The sequence below is a fragment of the Myotis myotis genome, unplaced genomic scaffold, assembly GCF_014108235.1.
Source record: "Myotis myotis isolate mMyoMyo1 unplaced genomic scaffold, mMyoMyo1.p scaffold_m19_p_4, whole genome shotgun sequence".
NCBI lineage: Eukaryota > Metazoa > Chordata > Mammalia > Chiroptera > Vespertilionidae > Myotis > Myotis myotis.
The window spans coordinates 28,269,770-28,289,310 of NW_023416346.1; positions in this window are offsets into that span (position 1 = coordinate 28,269,770).

A 19,541-nucleotide genomic window follows, 5' to 3' on the forward strand; every position below is an offset into this window, starting at 1 on the left:
AAATAGTTGCAAAGATGTTATTTCCATTCTACTGTAAACATCAGCATTTACAACAAAACTGTTACTTCACTCCTTTAAGTATGTTAAATGGAATCTAAATACCAAAGTGATTTTTACCCGCCATTGTTTTATTTTAAAACAGAAACAAGGTCTTTTTAAACATTTAACATTTTACTCCTTGAATCTGTATATCAAGTTCACTTTCCCCAGAGACTTTTATCTTAAGGTAATACATTTTTTAAAGAATATTTTATTGATTTGTAGAGCGAGAGGAAGGGAGAAGAGAGAAACATCAATGTAAGAGGGTAACATCTATCGGCTGCCTCTTGTATGCTCCCCACTAGGGATGGAACCCACAACTTGGGCATGTGCCCTGACTAGGAATCAAACCAGCAACCCTTCAGCACATGGGACGATGCCCAACCAACTGATCCATACCATCCAGGGTGGTAATACATTTTTAAATATGAAAGTCTTATAATGCCTCCCATATCAGACTTCTCTGTAGAAAAAATACACTTATAAATTGAAATTAATGTTAACTTCCTGTGTCCATAAAACAAATTATTAGAATTTATTACAATTATTATACACAAATGATCAAAACAAGTATATTAAAAGTTTTTTTAAACTAATTATTATTTACAAAAACTAAACTTTTGTTTTAATGCATGTCTTAATAAAATGGATGGGACTTTTTTTTCAGGTATCCATGGGTAAATATTACTTACCAGAGGCCCGGTGCACAAAATTCATGCATTCTGGGGTGGGAGTCACTCACCCTGGCCTGCCTGTGCCTTCTCACAGTCCGGGAGCTCTGTGATCAACCGCCCTAAAGAGGTAGGCCTTGCCCTAACCGGTTTGGCTCAGTGGATAGAGCATTGGCCTGCAGACTAAGAGGTCCCAGGTTTGATTCCAGTCAAGGGCATGTACCTTGGTTGTGGGCACATCCCCAGTAGGAGGTGTGCAGGAGGTAGCTGATCGATGTTTCTAACTCTCTATCCCTCTCCCTTCCTCTCTGTAAAAAAATCAATAAAATATATTTAAAAAGAAAAAAGGTAGGCCCTGCCCACCCGGCCGGAGCTCCATGATGGGTCACCCCTGCATAGAGAGGCCCTGCTCACCCACCCACCGCAGTCCACCGGTTGGTGGCCTGGGCCTCTATCTGCAGAGCGATCATGGGGCAATGGTCGGGCCCCTGACCAATCACATTGCACCTGCCTTGGCTGGCCTGGCACCAGCGGGTGTCATAGCGTGGTCATCCAGATGGTTGTCCAAATGGTCATTCCACTGTTCGGCTGTTCAGTTAATTTGCATATCATGCTTTTATTAATTATAGATTGCTAGAAAGAGACAATATTCAGCATCAATTCTCTTTCTAATTTTCTATCTTTATATGCATAAGGACTGAAAAATCGTGTTCGTATATATAAGAAAATGAGGGTTGAAATATTTTATTATAACAGTGACATAATTCTATGAGTTCCTTTGGAGTTATAAACCAAAAACCTGAGTGATTCTCCAAAAAAAACAACTTTTCCAATTTTTACTGCAATATAATTCACATACCATAAAATGCACCTTTAAAGTATAAAATTCAGTGGTTTTAGTATATTCAAAAAATGGTACAATCATCACCACTTATCCAATTCCAGAATATTTTCATAACAAAAAGAAATTTCTTACACATTAGCAGTCGCTTCCCATTTTCCTTTCCCCCCAACCCTGGCAACCACTAATCTCTTTCCCGTCTTTCTATGGCTTTCCCTTTTCTGGGATTTCATATAAATGGAATTACATAACATATTGCCTTTTCTTGTTTAGTTTATTTCTCTTTGCTTAATGTTTCCAAGGTTCATTCTTTTTATGGCTAAATAATATTCCATTGTATGGATATACCACATTTTCTTTATCCATTCTTCAGGTGACGGACACTTAAAATGTTTCTACATTTTGCCTATTGTGAGTAATGCTGTTATGAACATTTGTATTCAAGTTTTGGAGTGGACATACTTCTCTTGGAGATATATATATATATATATATATATCAGAATGGAATTATTGGATCATATGATAACTCCGTGTTTAACCATTTAAGCAAGTACCAGACCATTTTCTAAGGTGGCTGCACCATTTGACATTCCCAACAGCAGTGTATGAGAATTCCAATTTCTCCACATCCTTGTCAACACTTGTTATTATCTGCCTTTTTTATTATACCCATCCTAGTTGGTGTGAAGTGGTATATCTTTCTGATTTTTCTTTGCATTTCCTTGATGGTGAGTGATGTTGAGCTTCTTTTTATGTACTTACTAGAGGCCTGATGCACAAAATTTGTGCAAGGGCCTTGGCACCAACCCCCGCCTGCTGCCGCCACAGCTGAGGGTCTCTGCCGCCTCTGCCTCAGTCCCCGCCTGCTGTGGCTTTGTCTGGAAGAAAGGATGTCCAGAAGGACGTCTGGTCTAATTAGCACATTACCTTTTTTTAATCATAGATTGGCCATTGTATATCTTCTTTAGAAAAATGTCTATTCAGATTTTTTACCCACTTTAAAAATCTAAATATATAAAAGGCTAATATGCAAAGTGTCCCCTTGGGAGTTCAACTGGGAGACTGGGAGTTTGATCTCTTGCTATGATGTGCACTGACCACTAGGGGGTGGCACAGAATGAAGGAAGGCCCCAGACAGCAGCCAGAAGACCCCAATCAGCCCTGATCACCGGCCAGGCCTAGGGACTCTACCCATGCATGAATTTTGTGCACCAGGTCTCTAATATATATATATATATATTAGAGGCCCATTGCACGAAGATTTGTGCAATAGGCCTTCCTTCCTCTGGCACCCGGGACCTAGGCCTTTGGTCCGGCCACAGAGGAGAAGCCAAGCCTCTTCAGTCTTCAGTCGTCTTCAGTCTTCAGTCTTCATTCTGCTCCTGCATATGCAAATTAGCCACCATCTTTGTTGTAAAAACCCTCAACAAAATTCAGAACAGGTAAATCCATACAGACAGAAAGTAGATTGCCAAGGGTTAGGGGGAAAGGAGAATGAGGAGTGACTGTGATATGTATGTGATGAAAATGTTCTGGAACTACATAGAGCTGATGGTTTAGCAATACTGTGAATGTACAAATGCCACAGAAATGGACATTTTGAAATGGCTGAAATGGTGAATTTTATGTTACGTGTACTTTACCACAATAATAAAAAATCCTCAACAAAATACTAGTGGGTGACATATAAAAAGGATTATATAAAATGACCAAATGGGATTTCTCCCAGGAATTGAAGGGTTTTTAAATAGTATGTGAAAATCAATGTAATGCACTGTATTAATAGAACAAAGAGCCCTAGCTGGTTTGGCTCAGTGGAAAGAGTGTCAGCCTGAGACTGAAGGGTCCCAGATTCAATTATGGTCAAGAGCATGTACCTTGGTTGCAGACTTGAAGGCAACCAATCAATGTGTCTCTCTCACATTGATGTTTCTTTCTCTCTGTCTCTTTCCCTTCCACTCTCTCTAAAAATCAATAGAAAAATATCCTCAGCTGAGGGTTAAAAAGAAATAGAACAAAGGACAAACACACATGTTCAAGGACAAAATCCAATATCTTGTCATGATAAAGACACTCAACAAACTACAAGTAGAAAGTAACTTCCTCAATCTGACAAAGGGTGTCTATGAAAAGCCCACAACTAACCTCAGATTTAAGAGTATAAGCCTGGTGTGGCTCAGTGGTTGTGTCGAGCTATGAACCAGATGGTCACAGTTCAATTCCTGGTCAGGGAACATGCCCATGTTTCAGGTTTGATCCCTCATCATTGATGTTTTTATCTCTCTCTCCATCTCCCTTCCTCTCTGAAATCAATAAAACTATATTTTAAAAAAAGATTTAACAGTATAAGACTGAAATATTTCTCCCTAAGATCAGGAACAAAACAAGGTTGTCTGATCTTACCCCTTCTATTCAACATTGTACTAGAGGTTCTAACCAAGCCAATTAGGTAAGAGAAAGAAATAAATGGCATTCATATTGGAAAGGAAGAAGTAAAAATATCCCCATTCATAGACAATATAATTTCATAGTAGAAATTCTAAAGAATCTTTCGGGAGGAAGGGTGCCCAGCATGGCTACAGGCAAAATGTCAACTTTTGTCTTCTTTGACCTCTAATATCCCCTTTCTGCTGCTGTGTCCAGTGCTGAATGTCCTCAAATAGCTGGGTTCTAGGATAATATCACTGAAGTCTCTGCTCCCCAACTGGGGTCTTAGGCCCTGAGACTGCTCTCAGAATGGTTCCCTATTGGGTATCCCTTGCCTATAAGCCTTGTTAACTGGCCAGATGACATCCACTTGCTTGAGCAACATGTTCTTGTTTGCTAAGGCCTCCATAAATTACTCTGTCCAAATTCTTTGACCATGAGGAATGTCAAGCCCCAAAGCTATATATATATAAAAGGTAACTTGCTGGAGGCCAAGAAGGAGGTATTTCTGGAGAGCAAGGTTTTCAAGTAATACACACAGGCCAGTTCATTATTTGGTGAAGCAATTTCATGGAGTAAGGACTGAAAGGTTACACTCCTACCCTCACAGTACCCCTCACATCCTAAGTCCACCATATAGCTTTGTTGATACCTTAAAGTCTCTGGAGAGACCTTGTGATGGTATTTTTTTTTTCTCCAGGGAGGCTTCCAGACTCCAAGGACACTTCCAGACTCACAGTGATGTCATTGGAGTGTTTTCAGATAGAGAATTTAAGACTTGCTCTGACTTCATGTGTTTTGTGTTTCCAGCTGAACTCAAACTTTCCAAGACTTGGGTTCATTTACCTGTAGTCAAAAATACCCTTTCTTGGCTCCATTTCTAATTACACATGAGCCTCTCAGTCTTTTTGGCCTTCAGGTACTAGTTGGTCAAAAGTGCCACATATTTAGGTGGGGCCAATGTAGCTGACATGTCCTTTAAAGTTTAAGTAGGGTTGGAAATAAGTACAATATTGCTGACATGATGTCAAGTCACATGTTTGAAATATAATGTGTGACATTTGACAAACTCAAGCACATGGTAAGACAGCTGTTCTTATAGATCTAAAGACTTCACTCAAGAATAGGGGAGTGACTTCCCATTGGGGTATGCTTCTCTGTTAATGGCAGACTCAGACTGGGGAGTTCTTTGATAAAGAATCAGAAAGCTATTTCCAACCCTTAGGCAAATACTGGATTATTGGAATGGTTTCAGAATTTTTGGCAGGTCTATCCTCAACTCTTGTTCTCACTCTGGGGGAAGATCCCTACTGAAGGCATAAATTTTTACTCCCCATACCTGTATGGTTAGCAAAGCTACTCATCATATATATGCAATATACTTCTGCTCCTTGAAGACTACTCCAGATGGTTTGGGTTTGGCCATATGACCAAACCAGATGGCCATGCAAGTAAGTTCCCATGCAAGTAAGTTCCCTTATGTCATTTTCACCCATAGCTGGTCTTAGAACACTCTTTTTCATTGAATCCAGATACAACCACAGAACCCTCAATTCAGCATCCTTGGCAGTTTGGGCCAGTTGCCTGGAGTTGGTATACAAAATTGTAATAATAATAGCTAATATTTTACTGAGAACTTAAGGGTCAGGCACTGGCTAAGTGCAGTACCTGCATCATCACTCCTCAATTAACACAATAGTCTTGTTATGATACTATTCTTTTTATTTTATAGACAAGGAAACTGAGACCAAGGGAAGGTAACTTATCTTTCCCAAGGTCAAATTGTCAGAACCTGGGATGGAATTCTGTTCTGACTTCAGAAACTGACTACTTAACCATTACACTATGCCAATTCATTCATTCATGCAACAGGTATTTCATCAGCACCAATTTTGTGTTAGCACTGTTCTAGGCACTGGGGATACAGCAGTCAGATAATCTTCAACCAGAGGAACATAACACTGTATGAGCTTCCTGAAAGAAGAAGCCCTCTGGGGATCATAACATAACAGTGGATTATATATCCACTTGCTAGCAGGAGCAGGGATCTAAAAATGTGAGAGCTCCAAACTTGAGTATATTGAGTGTATAAAAAACTCAAGCCATGAGGTAAAGGGACAATGGTAAAGTTTGAGCTTAACACTGGTTTTGAAAGGGCTCTGTATTCTTAGTATAGGCTGTGGCCCATGCTCCAATGCTTGAGTTAGAGAACATGCCCCATTCATCTTTATAACTCTGTGGAGGTCAACCACCTAGGGCCCCCTAACCGTAAGTCAACCTTACAATTCTCAAGCATCCCATGTCTGCTTGCCTTTTATTTTTTCCATTAGCGGCTGATATGTGAAGTTCACAGCTCCCCGAAAGGAACCCTGCAGGCAGGTCACAGATGGGGCTGGGCTCATCCATCCTATAGATACAGTTGTCCCTTATAAAGGGCAAAGGAGATAGATCAAAGGACACCTGTGCCCGTTTGCTAGCTATGGAGACCCGGGTAAGCTGGAAAGGAAGAGGGAGGAGGGGATTGGGGTAGGCTAGGCTGTGCCATGATTTATTGGCTTGTTTTGCTCCTGCACTTCTGTTTATCCAGCTGGGCCTGCTGCTGCTCAGGGCACCAGCATGTGCACAGCCACTCTGGCTAGCCTTTGGAGTGGTGTCATAGAGAACTGTGGACCTGGCAAAACTGAGGCAGCGAAATTTTGTTTTCTGTTTGCAACTTCCCTGCCCAACTGGGCCTTTTCTCACCTTCATGAGTGAACCTCAAGGACATTATGCTAAGTGAAATGAGCCAGTCACAAAAAAGACAAATACTGTTATGATTCTACTTACATAGGGATCTGGGTAGTCAAATTTATAGAGACAGAAAGTAGTATGGTGATTGCTAGAGATGTTTAATGTGTACAGAGTTTCAGATTGGGAAGATGAAAAGAGTTCTGGAGTGGATGACCAAATAACAATGTGAATTTGCTTACACTTAAATAGTAAATTTTATATTATATAAATGTTACTACTGTGTTTTTTTAAATTAGTGTTCGAGAATTGATGTAATTAAGAGTATATTCATAAAGAATGAGAGAGAAAAAAATAAAAGTCATGGCAAATAGATGAGTGCCTCAATGAAAACCTTGCTGGGATTCTACTATATTCCCCCCTACTCTGAGAGAGAAGCTGATTTCCATAAAAGAGATAGGGAGGGAGGGACCGAGGGAGGGAAGGAGAGAGAGAAAGAGAGAGAGAGAAGAAGAAGAAGGAGGAGGAGGAGGGGGGAGGAGGAGAGGGGGAGGAGGAGGAGGAGGAGGAGAATTATTGCCTGTGGCTATCCATGTAAAACAAAAACTACAAAAGAATGGAGGTTTGAAAATGCAGCCAGCAAGGAAAGAAGGCTCCATCCCATCCCTAGGTTATGGTCATTTGGGGTAAGGCCTGAAGTCTATTTGGCCATAACTGCAGCCTGGGAGGAAGACCTTAGATGGAAAGAAGGTAATTGGAGCTGGCCTGAGGTAAAAATTGCAGGTTCACAAATGCAATCAGCTCCTTAACTCCCCACCATTTCTAAGGTAGAGTGTCTGGGACCAGTCTCTCTCCCTTACCTCCAATCCCACTCCCTCCAGGCTCCACAGGGCCGCTCAAGGCTGCCTTTCTCCTTCAGTTGGGCTTCCTGATGTCCATGGATAAGAGGTTGTGGATGTGGGGCTTCCAGTCCTCACAGACCTGCCTCACTAGTCCGTCCAGGCTTCTGCACACAAGGCCCCTGTCCATGTGGACACACCTGAGTTCAGGAAGGACACAAGCCGTAGGGATCCCAGCCTAGGCATGGAGGTAATTAGGCACATCTTCTGTGCTCCTGAAGTAATGTTTATTTATCTTTCAATTTCTGCCAACCAAAAATAGCTTGGGCTGTGATTTACCATCCCGCAGTTATGTCATACTTCCTTACTGCTCTTATGACCAAGAAAGACTCCAGGCACAGTAGCCATATTATGTCCCAGCAAACTCCTGCTCAAGTTAAGTCACTATTTATGGTCCCTGTTGCTGGTCAAACATGACAACCAAGGGTATTTGCTGTTTTAGGGGCACATTTTAAGGCAAATGAAAAAAATAATGAATATACCTATTTTCTGACTGAAATTTGCATCTGTCTTTTTACCCTCTCCTGGCAAATTGTTTTATGTTTATTTAAGCAGCCCTTAATAAAAATGTACAGCTGCAAAGCATCGTATGACTCAATGCTTTCTGGTTGAGAAAATTGTCCATAACCATAATTGACTTTCCTATTCATAACAGAATATTATTTTTCATCAATGCAAGGCTGCGGTCTAATATGTGAATGTTATAAATGCAGTGGAGGCTTATCTGAGGTTGAAAGCACTTCATTCATTCCTTCAGTCAAGTAGCAAGCTTGTTTTGTAGACTTATTATGTGGGTTTTAGGGCCTTTTGAAACAGAGGAGAAAGCATGTAGTGAGACATGAGAGCATGACAGTTCACTGATATGACAAGGATAACCATTGTCAACCACAGTTTGACAATTTGTCATGATTGGCTGTAAAGTGTGTCATAAATAATTTGTTACTGATAATAGTGGATGTACCAAATTGCTGAATGATTTACTTAGATATATATTGTAATGGTTTCAAGATTATCCTTACGATAGCAGCATCACTCTTACTTGTTTGCATTTCAGTATGTCCCAAAGAGAGTTAGAGAAAATGATCCAATTTATAGCCAACATTCCAAGAATTGTGTATTCTCTGAGCACCCTCATGTGAGTAACATCTGTCAGTTGTATCGCAGTTTAGAACTGTTGGAGTGGCCCACAAGGTGTGTGTTGTGTGGAGACAGATGAATGTACGGAGGAAGGGTGGATAGGTGCAGCTTTTCAGAGATTGAGTAAACACATTTTTAGCTGGATTGTACCCAATTTTTGCAGAGCTAATTGCTGTTGACATCATAGAGCTACCATATACTGTCTATTTATCAGGTTCTAAGATTTCTGCCAATTACAGAGATGGGATTTTAGGTAGTGACTGTCAGCTCACGCTTGTGAATTTAGCCTAAGTTGGAGAACGCCTAATTATACTTCTCATAATCAATTACTTTCTAGTACTGGCTACATTGCATGTTGAGCTGCATAGAAATGAGAAAGTAACCCAAGAGGCAATTTCCAGGTTAGGTTTCATGGAAAGATTGTACTGGGGATCTAATATATCTGTCTTGGAAAACAGATGGGAACTGAGGCAAACAGAAATGGAAGTTAATAATAATGAAATTGATATGCCATCTCTACTGGTTGTGTGGGAGGCTGTTGGGGGTATAGAGAAGGAATGCCTCGGTTGCCTTACCTTTCCAATATAAAATGGATTTCTGGAATTAACCAGAAGATATTAGGGTTAATACCTCACATGCAAATAAAATAAGTTATTGGTTTGGTGTTTTGGTTTGAAAGGTACAAAATGTTTCCTTGCCTCTGAAAATACTCTGCTGCTGGTGCTTGATTTTCTAATTTTAGAAATTGCAGTGGAATCATATTTTTTTTTTTAAAAAAAAAACTATGCATTGCTATTTTAACTATTTTTCTTTTCTCCAAATGTATGCTTTGGGAAAGGAGGACTTTAAAAAAAAAGAAGCACATTTAGGAATGAACTGGAAGTTTTGCTAGAATTGTTGTTAGGAAGACCAGTTGTGTGTAGATGAAACCTCAGTAATTAATCAGTGAGCATCTAGCAGCCAAATAGCTGATAGGAGGGAGGAGATCCTCTACTTTGAGAAGGGGAAAATGACTCCCTTCTGACTGAAAAAGCACCTTCCCAGACCTTCTTGCTGCTGACATGCAGATGTACATCTGGCTGTAGTCTCTCACTCCCTGCTAGCCTTTGCCAAGCTATGCGGAAAAGAAATTCACTTTATCCCCATGCAAAGAGACAGAGAGAAATTGAATAGTTAGATAGTTAAAATTCTGAGCACTGGCTAGGAGAAGGGACATGCCCAAAGCAATAAAAAGGCTTTCACTTAAAAACTGTGGCTGAAGAAAGATTTGAGCAATTTAAATAACTAGTAGAGTTGATTGGAGTAAAGGGAGTAAGAGTCTCAACGCCTTGAACAAGCCTTGATACTCTATAGACAAGCCAAGAAATATTTAAGTTGTGTTAAATCTACTCAAGATTGATGAACAAGATAGAATAAATGCTTGATAAAAATTTGAAGGGATTTATTTGCATATAGGTGTCTATGTTTCTATAAATCTTGTTCTAAATTTTATGTAGAGTTGTTTTAAATGCAGTTTTATTTATATAAAATGAAAGTATAATTGAGTGGGGGAAACGAGCTGTTTCCTCTCTCTGAGCTATCCAAACTAAGGGAAGCCTGTCATTCTGTCAAAGTGGTGACAACTTATCCCAATTGCAGGACTAGCACACAGGAAGAAAATAATACCATTTGAAGTTTCATCTTCAAAACTTCATAACCCACAACTCATAAGTGACAGCAAATACTGAAGTGTCTCAACCTTTGTATTAAACACTGCAGCCTTCTTTGAAAATAAAAATGTCCCTGGGAAGGCTGACATATAAAATTACTGGTAATCTTAATATGGTGGTCCCCCCAAACTGAGTATTTATCAGAACCATCTGATACCACACACCTTTCATTTATATGGAAAACTTTAAAAATAAAGGAAAGTACAGAGAAGAATGTAGCAAATACTTGTGTTCTTGCCACACAGAGTGGAAATACATTATTTATTTATTTTACCTCCCATTTTCTTAAATAAAAAGAGAAATACTACAGGAAAATCAAAGTTCCCTTTATCTCACACTTCCAGTCAACCCATTTACCTTAATTTGGGATATTTTCTTCAAAGCCTGGAAAATATATTATATGGTTATGTATGTACTGTTTTTACTCAATATTATGTTCTTGAGATCAGCCCATGTAGGTGCATATTGATCTAGTTCATTTAAACTGCTGAACAGTAACCTGTAGTAAAACCAGGGCACATTTGATTTATTCATCCCTCAATTGATGAATATTTAGGTTGTTTCCATTTTTTTACTATTAAAAACAAACAACTTGCAATGAACACTGGTGTCCATGTGTCTTAGTATACTAGTACTAGGTGGGAATTTCTCTATGGTATGTATCTTTTAGAAAGTAGGGTAGGATTTCTGGGTTAAAGAGTGTGCACACTTAGTTTTTCTGGGTCTTGGCAGGTTGCTTTTCAAAATGGCTTTACCAAATAACTCTCTCACCAGTGGTCTATGTGCTCCCATTGACAACTTTTGAGTTTTATTTTTTGCCAATATTACAAGTAAAAATAGTATCTTTTTTATTTCTCTGAACACTAGTGAAGTTATATATATATATATATATATATATATATATATATATATATATATATAATTCCAGTTTCTTCTGTCCTTACTTATTGATATTTTTTACCCATTTTTTATTTCTGGTTGTTTGCCTTTTTAAAACTGATTTATTATATGTCTTTTGGATGCTGTTTCTTTTTCCATTTTATGTGTGGCAAATGTCTTGGTTACTATATGGCTTGTCTTTAACTTTATAGTCTTATTTTTTCTATAGACATTTTAATGTTTAATGCAGTTACATTTATCAATCTTTTCTATCAAAGTTTGTGAGGTTTTTCTGTGTATGTGATTAATGAGTTCTTCCCTATTCTGAGATCATAAAAGTATTCTATATTTGCACCAAAGTGTCATTAAATTTTGCTTTTAACATTTAGCTATTCATTTTGAATGGATTCTTAAGTAGGATTTAAAGAAGTTATCTAATTATATATTTTCTCACATGGATAACTTTAACACCATTTATTGAATAGTCTTTATAATTTATCATCCATGATTTATAATCTACCTCTGTCATATACCCATTTCTCATAGATTTACATGAATTCCTTTGGGGATTTTTTAATATTTCATTGATCTATTTGTTTATACACTTGTTAAAACCATACTGTTTTAGTCGCTATAACATTGTAATAAATCTTGATAATCTGCACCCTCCTGCATTGCTCTTCTTCAAAATAGTTTTGTTTTTCTTGGTGCCTACTCTTCTGTGTAAATTTTAGGATCAGCTTGTAAAGATTGATTTTTAAAATCCTGTTACTTTTGATTAAACTTGAATTAAACTTATAGATCAATATGAAGAGAATTGCCATCTTTATGTCAAATCTTACACAATCATGCTACAGCTCTCCTTTTTGAGGTTAACTTTTTCTAAACATTTTCCTTTCAAAATAATTATAGATTCACAATAAGATGAAAATCTAGTATGGAGACATCCCTGTACTATTTATCCATTTTCTTACAGTGGTTACATCTTAGTTTTAAAACAGATTTATTGAGGTACAATTGACACACACATTAAAAAACTGGGCATATTTAGCCTGGTCAGTGTGGCTCAATGGTTGAGCATCGACCCATGAACCAAGGGGTCACTGGTTCAATTCCTGGTAAGGGCATATGCTCTAATTATGGGTTTGATCCCCAGTAGAGGGTGTGCAGGAGGCAGCCAATCAATGATGTTTCTCTCTCATTGATGTTTCTATATCTCTATTTCTCTTCCTCACTCTCTCTCTCAAATAAATTTTAAAAACTGGATATTTTAATTTATACAATTTGATGAGTTTGAAGATATTCATATACCTTTGAAACTATCAGCATAATCAGATTATAAGCACATCCAGCACTTCTGAGGGAGGGTCTGTGGTTGATGAACTCTCTTAGTCTTTGAAAGTTTTTTTATTTTAATTACTCTCACTCATGAATGACAATTAAACTATATAAAATTTTAAGTTAATGGTTATTTTCCCTCAGCACTTTTTAAATATCATTCTACTGTCTTCTGAGCTCTATTGTTGCTAATGTAAAAATCTATTATCTATTTTCATTTTTTATGTCAGTTTTTGTATGTAGTCTGTCTATTTTCTCTGGTGGTTTTTAAAGTTTTCTATTTGTTTTCACTATGGTGTGTCTGGGTTTTTATTTATTTTATTTACCTTAAGATTTTGGCTTCTTCAGTTTGAGTTTCTATTGTCTTAATACAAACTACACTCATAATACATTGTTTTCAATTTGCAGTTTCCATTTTTTTAAAGTGGATCATGATCTTAAAGACTTTTACAAAGCAGTTCTTATAATAATTATTAGTTTCCTCAATCTTTTTTTTAAAAATATATTTTATTGATTTTTTACAGAGAGGAAGGGAGGGAGATAGAGAGTTAGAAACATCAATGAGAGAGAAACATCGATCAGCTGCCTCCTGCACATTTCCCACTGGGGAAGTGCCCGCAACCCAGGTACATGCCCTTGACCGGAATCGAACCTGGGACCTTTCAGTCCGCAGGCCGACGCTCTATCCACTGAGCCAAACCGGTTTTGGCAGTTTCCTCAATCTTTAATGGTTGTCTTATCTATATACATTCTTATGTATGTCTTATCTATATTCAACATTCTTTTTGGAAAGGGGTTAAAACATTCAATTTTCACAGAAATAACTCTTCATTTTCACATCTATATATCATCAATGTACAGAATATTTGTTTAAATTCCATAGTACAAGACTGGGGAAAAACACAACTGGCTCTTGGTAAATACAAATCTCTACTAGTTTGAGGAAAAGCACATGGGTTTGCCAGAGATTAGCCTGCTACCTTCAAATACTCAGCATGTAAAGGATATCAGTCAATATATTTTACAGAAGGAATGGAAAGAGTTGATTAATCAAGACAGTACATAAAGCGGAGGTTAGATATGAGAACGTCTAATGTATTGAGCACCTACTATGGGCCAAGTACTGATTTAGGATATGGGGGTAGAGTAGTGAATAAGATAAACAAGGCTTTTCCTCTCAGGTAATGAAGGGAAGATAAAAAGTAAATATATAAATAAATAAGAAAATTAAGTTCAGATAATTACAAGTACTATGAAGGCAATAAGACAGGGCAATGAAATACAGAATAATTGAGGAGTGAGAGGCTATTGCGACTTTAATTATAATGGTAGAAAGTGAATATAGCAATAAATATAGAGATAAGATAGATTTGAACTGTATGTTAGAGATAGATTTTAAATATACATTATATGGGGGCAGAAGGTAAAGAAAATAGAAGAAGTCAAATTAGTACCTTCTTTGGTGCCTGAGTGTGCATGGTGATGCCATTTTCTGAAGTATGGAAGAATTTAATTGGAGTATTTAGGGGGACAAAATTAAGGATTCTCTTAGTCACATTAAATTTCAGATTCTGTGACAGACATACAAGTGGAATTCCAAGAAGACAATTGAATATATGAATCTAGAGCTCAAGAGAAAATGTCAAGATTTTAGATATGGACATATGTATACTGTTTAAAGCCATAGAATTGTATGAGATAGAAGAGGGCTCAACAGAGAGGGAGAAACAACAAAAGAGACTGAGAAGAAACAGCAAGCAAGGTAGGAGTAAAGCCAAGAATTTATCCTATTATGATGATTGGACAAGCAAGTAAAGATATACATATACAAGTATATTCATCACAGTATTTTTTATACTAGCAGGAATTAGAAATAAATGTTCATAGGGAGATGATTAAAGAAATCATGGTGCATATATACTATAGAATATATTAGGCAGACCTTAACATGATGCAAAAATTAGTATTTATTGACATACAAAGAAGCCCATAACAAATTATTTTATGAAAGAGCAGATTGCAAAATAGCATATATAGTATGAGCCCATTAATGTAAAATTCTATTTGTGTATGTAAACTGGGCCATGAGGGTAGAAGTTTTGTGGGGTTTTTTTTAACTTTTTTATTAATGTATCCTATTGAGTCTAAAAGTGCTTAGCACCCAGTAAGTACTAATAAATATGTTTGAAGGAATGAATGAATTTTGAAAACTGCTCATCAAAATGTTCAGAGTGTTATCTCTGGGTTTTAAGATTAGGGCTATTTTATTTTCCTTTCTTTTTTATCTTGCTTGAAATTTTTTGCAATGAACATACATTCTTTTTATCAGGAAGAAAATTCTTTTAATTTTTGAAACCACCCTACCCTCATCAGTTACCTATGACCTCCAAGTACCCCTATTTGGCTGAATTCAGAGCAAAGCAGTTGCTTTGTAATTGTAAATCCATATTTGGGTAGGAAGATCATAATGATAGCAAAAGATATGTTGGCTCTTGAAGAGCTGGAGGCAGAAAAAGTGAACTAGGAGGTAAAGATCAACAGGCGCGTCAGTGAAGAAAGACTTGTGCCTTGGAGGAAAGAAGTTAAGCTGAGTTTTTCAAAGCAGACCTGCATAACATCAGCTGAGAGCCCCTTGCAAGACCAGACCTGGGGAGAGAAGAGCTTCTGGAACTCAGAGAGCACAGTGAGTTTTGAAATCTAATTTACTTGTTCAAAATACATTTTTATTGATTTCAGAGAGGAAGGGAAAGGGAGGGAGAGAAAGGTAGAAGCATCAATGATGACAGAGAACCATTGATCGGCTGCCTCCTGCATGTCCCTTTCTGGAGATCAAGCCACAACATGGGCATGTGCCCTGACTAGGAGGAATCAAACCTGTGACCTCCTAGTTCATAGGGCAATGCTTAACCACTGAGCAACACCAGCCAGGTGAAATCTAAATTCTTGACTCAAAATTGTGAATGGATATAGGAAATAATAAAAGAGTCAAGCTGTGATTTCAAGATTGTGTGGTCTGGTATATAAATGCCTCATTCCCTTTGGTGGTGACAGTGAAATATGACAAAAGCCTCCTGTTTGAAGAAATACTGATTCTCTATTTTTTCTGAGGCTGTAAGAAAAGCAAGTTGTATGATATTCTTTCAATAACTGATTGGTCATACTTTGGGATTTAATATGTATATTTGCCCAAACACTATCCTCCCCAACATCATCCCCATCATCAGAAGATCACTAGATTTTTTTCCAGCATGGAAAGTTAATCTCCTGCTAGTATTTCTCCCATACTGTAGTATGCTAAGTGAGTGTTCATTTTCTTCCTGGCCTTGAGTTACAAAACGCTGTCTTCTGTTGCCCAAGTGTTGGAAAGTGCAGGCTCCAGGAAAAGGGTGGTGGTAGATAGAGATAGTGTTGCCAGATAAAATACAGGATGCACAGTTAAAACTGAATTTCAGATAACCAATGAATTTTTAAACGTAAGTACAACCCAGATATTGCATGGAGCACATTTATGTCAAATAATTTGTTCTTTTTTTTAACCTAAAATTCAAATTTTATTGGGTGCTTTTTAAAAAATATATATTTTTATTGATTTCAGAGAGGAAGAGAGAGAGAGAGAAAGACAGAAACATCAGTGATGAGAGAGAATCATTGATTGGATGCCTCCTGCAATCCCCACACTGGGGATTGAGCCTACAACCCAAGCATGTGCTTTTGACCAGAATCGAACACAGGACCTTTTAGTCCTCAGGCCGATACTTTATCCACTAAGCCAAACCGGCTAGGGCTAATTGGATGGTTTTGTTGTTAAATCTGGCAACCCTAGTGAGAGGAAAAACCTGCCTTGTGATACAAGCATTTTTTTAGTACTGGTCACCTAAAACTTACCAGATTTTAGATGGACTTCCAATTTACAAAAAGGGAAAAAAATAATTGATTAAATCAGGATTAGACAGCAAATCAGTCCTAGGGCTAAAAATTTAAGTTTTCAAGTTCTCCAACACATGATCTAATTCAGTGATCTTTTCATCATTAGTTTATTGCCTAGAAGGAAACAAGATTAGAATTATCACAAAAGCATATATTCCCATGAAATGTAAAAATTTAAAAACAATCTAAAGGCAATGACTTAAAGTTTTAATTCTCTTCAGACCATAGATATGACATTATTTTGTCTCTAAGATAGTGTCTCTCAAAGTATGGTCCCTGGACTACCTATATCAGAATCATCTGGGAAGTAGTATATAAATTCAGAAAGTGAAGCTAATTGATCCTTTTAAGGATTGAGCTTATGGATTTTGTCTCACTGGCACCACAATTACTTTCTCCTTCATCTCCAGAGCCTTTAGTTCCAATAACAGCTTTTATATGGAGGATCTCAACAGCAGAAGACTTGTTGGTTATTTTTAAGGTTTTGTTTTCTCCATTTCACATTATGAAAGTAAAATTGTTACAAGGTGGAATTATTAAAAAGCAAAAGTAGCCCTGGCTGGTATTGCTCAGTAGTAAGAGCATCAGCCCTTGAACCGAAGTGTTTCGGGTTTCATTCCCTGTCAAGGGCAATCAGGTTTGATCCCTTGCCCTGGTCGGACACGTGCAGGAAGCAACCAATGGGTCTCTCCCTTCTCTCTTTCTGTCTCCCTCTCCCTCCTTCCCTTCCACTCTCTCTAAAAATCAGTGGGTGGGGGGAGCAAAAATGAAAAGGAATTTGATACCTTTCCCTACACACCAAATGAAGGAATCCAAAAGAACTATTAAATGTAAGAGAATGGATGATTGACCTTCGATATTATATCACCAAATTTAAATTTATCTTGGAAGCAGAAATCTCTTTTACCTGTGTCTTGCCTTGGTGCCTAGCCATTTCATAAAATGTACTCTTTACTTTTCCTGGTCCTGACTCCAAAAGAACTAACCATATCTTAATAATATAGTACAGAGCCACAGTGTAATTGCCTCAGGTCAATAGTATACCCTATCAGATTGGAGAGAAGAATTTATTGTCAAAGATTAAAAAGAGCTCGGCCAGCATGGCTCAGTGGTTGAGCATTGGCCTATGAACCAGGGTCACAGTTTGATTCCCGGTCAGGGCACATACCCAGGTTTCGGGCTCAATCCCCAATGTGGGGCATGCAGGAGGCAGCTGATCAGTGATTTTCTCGCAACATGGATGTTTCTATCTCTTTCTCCCATTCCCTTTTTCTCTGAAATCAATTAAAAAATACTTTAAAATATTTTTTAAATGAAGTCAAGAAGTACAACTTGACTTTCAAAGCATCCCTAGGACATGTGTATAACCAGGACTATTTAAATTGAGAAATTACTATTATGTATTAGAGCAAAACAAATGTGTTCAATAAACCTGTCATTTCACATTTATAGCAAACAGTCTCACATTCGGACAATTCCTTAATCACACACAAATAAAAATAACATAAATAGTTTGGTAATTTACCCCATGCTACTAAAATGCAAGTAATCTAAGATGGCTCGGCTATGGTGTTCTCATCTCATTTTATCACCAGGGACTCCATTCTTTTTAGTTATTCTTATGTGCTGCCAGTTGATACTTGCCTAAATATTTCCTTCATACTCAGAACATTATAGTTACTTTTTCAGGCTTCAAATATTTCCAACTAATTCTAGAAATTCGAGAGGTACGCCTGAAACTCTGACAGCTGTAGTTGAGACCAAAAATAGTCAGGCCTGCTCTAGGAGACACATTAAGCAAACAGAACCAGGAGTTTGAAGGTGACAGCTGAACAGGCATCAATAGGAAACTGCCAGGTGCTCAGTTGATCCAGCTAGAAATGGGAATAGACAGATTCCATCTCTAGAAATAGCACAAAAGAGGCCAATAACTTATGGGATATACTTAATAGTATAAATCTTCCTTTCCATTTTCTGGTTGCTTCCCAGGAACCTTAAACTTGCTGTGAAAATTAACGTGTTTAATGAATAATCTTTGACATTGACTTGTTCTGCTCCTGTTGTTTTCAAGTCACTTGGCTAAGGCACTATCTACGAAGAAGTTTATGATACAGTCTCTACTCACATGGCATTTTCACACCAGTTGGGGAAACAAAACAAGTATTGGAAAGTTCTGTCTTATGAGGAGTTAGATTACTGGTGAGCAAAAATAATTTATAAACAAAATACCGCTCAAAAATTCCTTTGAAAGGTGCTGTATTGGAGACAGACATCATTTCTCAGTAAGTCCAACACAGGTTTGTTTTTATCTTTTCCTCCAGCATTATACCCAGTAATTATTTTTTAGTTGAGAACCAAGCCAACTAGCTTGAATATAGGGACCATGTTGAATTTATAAAGCACATACAGAGATGGGCAAAATTAGGTTAATAATAATAAACAACACAATAACAAATAAATAATAAGCAGCATTTTTACAACTGTAAACATGTAAGCATGAGAATCACACAGTGAGAGACCCACAGGAACCAATGCCATCTGAGGGAACAGAAGATTCATATCTCCCAATTTGAGTTAACTCCAGGGCAACGCTTGAGTTAAATGGTGGATAAAATTGCCAACACAGTTTCAATTGCTTTCTTTTCCTCATTCCTTCTCCATCATTTCCTCTCCCTTATTCTCTCTCTCTCTCTCTCTCTTACTTTGGCCAAGGAAACCCCACTGAATATCCATTCCCTCATCTATAAAATGAGGATAATAATTGCATCTTCTTGATAGGACTATTCTGTTGATCAAATGCAATTAATGATATTTATCAAATGCTTAGCCCAGTGCCTCATAACATAAAAGCCTTGATAATGGTTAACTATTTTTTATATATAATTGCTTTTATTTCATTTTTTCAGCTTTATTGAGATACAATTAACAAGTAAAATTATACGATATT